The 7,848-nt window shown below is 49.0% G+C and overlaps 1 pseudogene across 1 annotated transcript in view; it reads right to left on the reverse strand.

Annotated features, from left to right (window-relative positions):
- The window catches only part of LOC311144304, a 10,025-nt pseudogene extending 4,202 nt beyond the window's left edge, over positions 1-5,823 (reverse strand). The window contains exons 1-4 of the transcript XR_014615585.1: positions 4,478-5,823; positions 1,304-1,362; positions 1,061-1,163; positions 659-817 (exon numbers count right to left, since the gene is read on the reverse strand). The product of XR_014615585.1 is annotated as an uncharacterized misc_RNA (transcript). The remainder of the gene's footprint in view (positions 1-658; positions 818-1,060; positions 1,164-1,303; positions 1,363-4,477) is intronic.
- Positions 5,824-7,848: the final 2,025 nt, after the last annotated feature.

Here is a 7,848-nt window from a genome sequence, read left to right on the forward strand (position 1 = left end):
ACTCACTAACTGTAAGTCACTCTGGATAAGAGCGTCTGCTAAATGACTGTAAATGTAACGTCAGTAGGGCTACAGCTATGCTTCGGAGGGGGAGGGGCAGGTAGCCCAAACACACACACTGGTGAAGATGTTCAGCCGGCAGACAGACACTGGAAGAAGTTCCTAATTGACAGAGGGAGGGCTATGCATAGACTTTATTTTGCGGGGGGTAAAAATACGCGTTAAATAATGTTATTAACCGGTTCTCATGCTTTTAAAATAATGGTTTTGTTCCGGAACAGTATAGATCACTTTTAGTTCCTGGTTCTTATTCTGTTCCTTGAAAAATGTAGTTATTTTCGGTTCTGTTCCCTGAACCGGTTCCAACCCTTGGTAAGCTATATGGAATTGTTTTAAGAAGGTCATACCAAGGATCATTTTTCTATTTGATTTAGAATTCTATGGGGATTTGTGTATTATGCAAATTATATTTCCACAGTGGCGCGGCCTTCGACCATAGGGGGTTAACATCCTTTCACACACACACACACACACACACACACACACACACACACACACACACACACACACACACACACACACACACACACACACACACACACACACACACACACACACACACACACACACACACACAGAGAGAGAGAGAGACACTAACCAGGAAGGGTGAGGGTGCGCTGTGCTCTGAGATGTCGTAGTAAGTGACGTGTACAGGCAGAGTGGCATGTTGAGGACAGTAGGATCCGCTGGCACCAATCTCTGCTGTGAAACCCTCGATACGACCCGACGGAGAGAAACGACCCTTCAGGATCGACTCCTGGAGAAGAAACCACAACAGGGAAGAGTGAGGAAGACCAACAACACCATGAGGAATGTTGTAAATCTCTCTAGATATTTGGTAGAACCTCAAGTTCTGGCAAAATACCATCATACTTTACAAAACAAATTCAGTTACACATTTATGGTACGTCACACTTCATTTACTGTAATATTTTGTGTATGTCTGCTGTGCTAAATATGTGTGTGTGTGTGTGTGTGTGTGTGTGTGTGTGTGTCGTACCTCAAAGTTACCCAGTAGTGACCGGCTGATGGAAGAAGAGGGCCAGCCTGACCGAGCAGTGTGACCCGAGGTGTCTGTACGCCGACCACTACGCAGCTGTCGACTGCACACACACACACACACACACATATTTTTTTAAGAAGATAAGTTAGCCATGGTTACAGTCACATAATTCACATAATCAAATATATTTTTGAAATGATGACTACGCATGGATCAACTAAAGGTAGTAAGTGAACATACCTTTTCAGGCGCATCCCACTTTTCAGCCTCCTGCTGGCTCTGCTGATTTCTGATACACTCTAAAGGAGGACAAGAACAAGAGACAGTGGACAGAATGAGAGAGAGATGGACAGAACAAGAGAGAGATGGACAGAATGAGAGAGAGAAAGAAAAATAGAAAAATAAAGAAAACAGGAAGGAGAATCCATGGTTTAGTACACCACAATCCATCTCCGTTTAGTACACCACAATCCATCTCCGTTTAGTACACCACAATCCGTCTCCGTTTAGTACACCACAATCCGTCTCCGATTAGTACACCACAATCCATCTCTGTTTAGTACACCACAATCCATCTCTGTTTAGTACACCACAATCCATCTCCGTTTAGAACACCACAATCCATCTCCGTTTAGTACACCACAATCCATCTCTGTTTAAAAACATTGATATTACTGTCATGCTCAAACTGTCATGATATAATCATGATCTTATATTTATAGTACATTGCATTGTAATAGTAAAGCAGTAAATGCTAATCTATGGTATATAAATATATATTTCCATTTCCACACAAATACATACATAGTTCATAGTGCATTACACATGCAATAAACAGATAACACAATAACTGCATAAACAAATGAAGTTGAGTAATGAAGCTACATACCTGCCTGTGTATCAATATGTGTGTATGTATGTCTGTATGTAGCCACTACTTACTGGGCAGAGATTCCAGGATGCTGCTTCAGACACAAACACATTCCCCATGTCCAGACTACTGATCGTACTAGGGGTTACCCAGTCCTGGCTGCCCACATCCTCTGGCAATGACCCTTCCCAGCTAACGCCTCTGTAGCTAGCATCTCACTAGCTAACGATTGACTAGCTAGCCCCTCTCTAGCTATCCCCTCAGTAGCCTAGCCCTCCACTGGCTATATGTCAGCTAGGTCTTTCCTCACTCTCACTGTGGACATGTTAATCACATGCTCGCTCGCCTTCTCTCTCCTCTCTCTCTCTCTCCCTCTGTCTCTCTCTCTGTCTCTCCTCTCTTCTCTCTGTCTCTCTCTCTGTCTCTCTCTCTCTCTCTCTCTCTGTCTCTCTCTCTCTGTCTCTCTCTCTTCTCTCTCTCTGCTCTCTCTCTCTGTCTCTCTCTCTCTCTCTCTCTCTCTCTCTCTCTCTCTCTCTCTCTCTCTCTCTCTCTCTCTCTCTCTCTCTCTCTCTTTCCTCTCTCTCTCTCTCTCCTCTCTCTCTCTCCTCTCTCTCTCTCTCTCTCTCTCTCTCTCTCTCTCTCTCTCTCTCTCTCTCTCTCTCTTCTCTCTCTCTCTCTCTCTCTCTCTCTCTCTCTCTCTCTCTCTCTCTCTCTCTCTCTCTCTCTCTCTCTCCCTCTCCCTCTCCCTCTCTTTCTCTCTCTTCCCTTTCACATCCCTGTATCCTCTCTCCTCTCTCCCCCCTTTGTCACTCACCACGGCAAACCCTCACCTGCACCCCCCCATCCTCTACCTAGCCTGCGTCCCAAAAGTGCCCTATTCAAAAGTAGTGCACTAAATAGGAAAAGTGTTTCTGGAAGCCAGCGGGTCGGTATCTGAGCGGGGGAACCAGAAAGACCTGTGTGGTTTTGTAGGGGGGTTGTATTGGGGCGACAGTGACACAGGCAGGCAGGCAGAACATGTAGTGTCGGGAGAACAATGGAGGCTCCCTCAATAGACTTCATTCTGGAGCCACTCGGCTGGTTCCAGCACTATACGTGGTGTGTGGGTTCATAAGGACCAGCCTGGGAATCCATCACTCTCTCCTCTCCTTCTCTACTCTCCTTCTCTCCTTCTCTCCTTCTCTCCTACTCTTCTTCTCTCCTTCTCTCCTTTCTCTCCTTCTCTTCTTCTCTTCTTCTCTCCTTCTCTCCTTCTCTTCTTCTCTCCTTCTCTCCTTCTCTCCTTCTCTTCTCTCTCCTTCTCTCCTTCTCTTCTTCTCTTCTTCTCTTCTTCTTCTTCTCTCCTTCTCTCCTTCTCTTTCACCTTCATCCGTTTCATTCTCTTCATCTAACTCCCATCTTTCATTTCACCCCCCATGCTTTGATCAGCATGAAAATTCTAACCCAATGCTACCTGAGCCTGATGAGCCATATAATAAATACATTTTATGAGCCCCATATTAACGAAATGTAATGTACCTAAGCCCCCCAAAAAAACCAAATGATTGTGCGGTTATCCAATAGATATATCTTATAGGCTACTGCATATTACGCACAACAGAAAAACAGAAAAGCCCATAGACGTCACTAGCTATATACCTGAAAGAGGTAGGCTAGGACATCTATATATAGGGCTATATATCAATCTAGAACATGATTATCTATTTTGGATACAATTTGAATGGAGTTGACGGAGAGGAGAAAGACTGCGAGAGAGTGTTCACGCGTGCACTGATTTAAAGCAACGATATTCGAGTGATAGGCTGTTTTCAAAACTCAGCAGCTGCAATAAAAATAAACGAATCTTTACAATTAAAAAAACAAGGTGACCCCTTAAAGCCAGATGGAGATGGGTAAATTAGACACGCATTCGGTCTTCATATTACTGTTTCATAGACTATGTTGCAGCAAATGTAGACCTACCTGTCACAAGAAAAAAAGTTACCATGATGAGATGATAGGTCTACATGCATTGTGAACTGCACTCCCTACTGAGATGGGCTGTCTGTCCCCACCCTGAGCGTTGATGATTCATCATGTAGAGGCCGTAGAGAAGCCAGATTTAGACATCACATATAATTTAACAGTTCCATTTCACACCATGCTGTTCATATAAATAATTTATTATAATTTACCGGTTTCTCGCAGTTATTTTTCCCGGGAAAAGCGAGTGGTTTTTGGCGGTAAATCCCGGTAAATCTCGGTAACCGGGTTCCCGCCATTCAACCCTAGTGTGTGTGCGTGTGTGTGTGTACGTGCCTGTGTCAGAGGAGGCTGGTGGGAGGAGCTATAGGAGGACGGGCTCATTGTAATGGCTGGAATAGAATAAATGGAACAGAGTCAGATGTGTGGTTTCCCTGTGTTTGATGTGTTTGATACCATTCCATTCATTCCATTCCAGCCATTACAATGAGCCCGTGCCCCTATAGCTCCTCCAACCAGCCTCCTCTGGTGTGTGTGTGTGTCTGTGCCTGCCTGTGTGTGTGCTAGTCTGTGCTCCTCACCTTGGGGTGGTCCGGGTCCCATGCGTTGGGCAGCAGGTGGTTCCAGAAGGGGGCAGCCTTGGCGTCGGTGCCCCTGCAGGAGGCCAGCCCTAACCCCGGGGCCAGCAGGGCCAGACGGCTCCTCTTAGAGGTGGAGGGGCCCTCGTCCTCCGAACACGACTCTCCCGTGTCGCTGGATGATAGGAGTTTCTTCTTGGCCGGGCAGGGGCCCGAAAAGACCCCACGGAGGCCGCTGGTGCTGGGGGTCTTCTCCAGGGAGCCCAGGCCGTTGGTGGAGGTGAAGGCAGTGGCACTAGGATGGGGCGGGGAGGACTCCAGTTTGACCCCCCACTCCCTGCCCTCCCCGGGCTCCTGGGGGTCTGTAATGAGAGGGAAGCAGTGGGAGAGGGAGCCTGGAGGTCCGAGGGGAGGTCCTGCAGGAGGCCCGAGGGCCCCGTAGGAGCCGTCAGTGCAGCAGTTGTGGTGATGCTGTCCCAATGAGGAGCCACTACTGCAGCCCTCCCCAGACCCTCCATGATCGCCCAGGGAGCAGGCTGGCGCATCTCCCCCAGGAGGAGGCTCTGTGCTGGGTAAAGGGCTACGGGAGCCAGGCGGGCTGTGGGGATCGACCATGGGGGATGATTTGGGCAACAGCGAGGCCCACAGGTCCGGGACGGGCCTGTCGTGGTTGTGCTGGGCGGGGCGTCGGGCGGGGGTGTGGCCCGGAGAGAGGGGGGCAGGTGGGGGGATCTAGGCGACAGGCCCCCATCTGAGTCTCTGTGATCCACCATGGTGCAGGAGGATATGGGCCCCTGTCCTACCCCCATCCCCATCCCTAACCCCATCCCAACACCCACCCCTACCCCAGGTCCTGACCCTGACAGCACCCCTCCATCCAATGCGTCCCTTTCCCTGTCTGGGTCCCCAGCCAGGTGGGGCCATTTGTGGGTTAGATGGGACTCCTCCAGTCCCCTCTTGACCCCCACCCTGTCAGTCCGCTGGACCTGCCCCGGCTGGGCCTGCCCTGGCTGGGCCTCACTGGTCCTGGGGAGGTCGGAGGCTGAGAACCCCCCCAGCTGGGAGAAGATGGAGAGCTGGTAGACCTTCTGGAGACGCAGCTCTTCATGATCAAAGGGCCTGGGAACCCCCACCCCCGGTCTCATAACCCCAAGGTCGGGGCCCTGTGAGGGGGCCGCGGGAGGAGGCAGGTCCCCCTCCTGGGATGGAAGCTCCACAGGAGCCAGCTCCTCCTTACTGCCGCGTGTCAGTTTTACGTGAATGTGCCTCATTGCTGCTTGGGGTCAGAGGTTGGAGTTCAGAGCCTTAAAGTGTCTGAGAGACTTCGTGCAACAGGAAATCAAGTAGCAGCAACAGGAAGTTCTAAAAAGTGCAAGGAGGCGGAGATTGACGTTCTACAGGAAGAGAGGTCCTATACTTCCTGTTGTGATGTCATCAGTGTAAACCAGGAAGCAGAGTTGCACAGCACCTGAGGAGAAGCAAAGGTGTAATAATCCACTTAATGACTAGCAAACAATAACAATAACAAACAGACTTATAAACTCAGAACACTCTGTGCCCCAGAATGAAAAAGCGAATTACTCAACTTTTCTCTCAAATCTCTCATCGATATCAATTAATGATTAACATGATGACAATGCTAGTTTCACTCATACAACTAGTTGGGGTTTGACCCACAGTATATAGTAACGCCTCACCTCTGTGCCCGTCCTTGTTCGATGGTGCCTTCCTGTCCCGTCAGCACCTGGCACAACATCAGGAAGCTGTGCCCACAGACTCCTCCTACCACGGTTACCTTTCTATCACCATGGTTCCGACCAGTGCCAGCTAGCACCAGCATCCCCACACAGCCACACAGGAAGGGGCGGGGCTTCAGGAGGAAGAGGAAGTGATGGAAGAGATGGATACAGGAACTACCTACCGCCTGGAGAGAGAGAGAGCGAGAGAGCGAGCGAGCGAGCGAGAGAGAGAGAGAGAGAGAGAGAGAGAGAGAGAGAGAAATAAAATATGTATTGGTGAGGTGGTGAGGCTAGGGATACAAACCTGAGTAAACCTGAGTGGCCATCAACACATAGGCATACTGATGTTTATAACAGGCTTACTATTATTATGAGCTATGAGGACAGGAGTGCGTAAGGATTTATAAGGATAGTGATAGAATCTTGACAAAGAAGTGCTGGATGAGAGTAGCCTACTTTGATTGATTGATTGATTGAGTGGCCTACTTACCGAGGGGGCAGGACGTCAGTGAGGCGGGAGGGTTCTGAGAGGAAGTACTGATGAACATAAACAGGAACTGACTCTCCTAAAGCACCTGCTGTGATTGGCCGACGGCTCGACACGCCCTCCCTCGTCACCTGGACGCAGGGTGAGACTCAGCGACGGCATCATGACACGGGCATTTTGCAGAGAAACCCTGGAGAGACAGAGAGACATAGGGAGATCAATTCATCAATTCACCTGATTGATCAGAGAGTCAACTTAATCAATCATTCTGTCAAGACTTTCTCCAGAGGGGGGAACACCTCCGATGTTGACACAGGGTATCAGGGGATTACTCATAAGAGTACTTGTTCCAGAGATCAAACACCAATCACAGGTCGATGACAATACACAGGTTTACCTATAGTTCCACTCCTACTCCTATTTGAACCAATACGGAACAATAAGGCACAGCTGACTGGACCTCCACCCATCTAGACTTTTTTTGGGGCGGACCAGAACTTGGGACAGGGTACGTGGGGTTGAACTCATGGCAGCGAGCTGCTTCTATGACAACCAGCAGACAGCAGTCATGACAACAGGCCATTTGTTCTCCACCACACACACACAGAGAGAGAGAGAGAGAGAGAGAGAGAGAGAGAGAGAGAGAGAGAGACAGAGAGAGAGAGATAGAGAGACAGAGAGAGACAGAGAGAGAGAGAGAGAGAGAGAGAGAGAGAGAGAGAGAGAGAGAGAGAGAGAGAGAGAGAGACAGAGAGAGAGAGATAGAGAGACAGAGAGAGACAGAGAGAGACAGAGAGAGAGAGAGAGAGAAAGAGAGAGAGAGAGAGAGAGAGAGAGAGAGAGAGAGAGAGAGAGAGAGAGAGAGAGAGACAGAGAGATAGAAGAGACAGAGAGAGAGACAGAGAGAGAGGGGTAAAGATGCTGTTCTAAGAAAACATCTCAGAACGCAACAAGATGGCTGCCGCCACAGAAGGTCAGCATGACATGGGCGCCCAAATGTCAACACAAATGAGAACACTTGGGCTAGGATTCCAACTAATGCAGGTAAATGGCCTGTGTGCATTCTAAAGGACCATACTCCCAGTCCATATTCACTTCATAAGGAGGAATTCCCTTAGACCACGCCCACCTTAGAGGAAAACAATTTG

Source organism: Coregonus lavaretus (assembly GCF_964263955.1).
Source record: "Coregonus lavaretus genome assembly, chromosome: 17".
In the NCBI taxonomy this organism is placed as follows: domain Eukaryota; kingdom Metazoa; phylum Chordata; class Actinopteri; order Salmoniformes; family Salmonidae; genus Coregonus; species Coregonus lavaretus.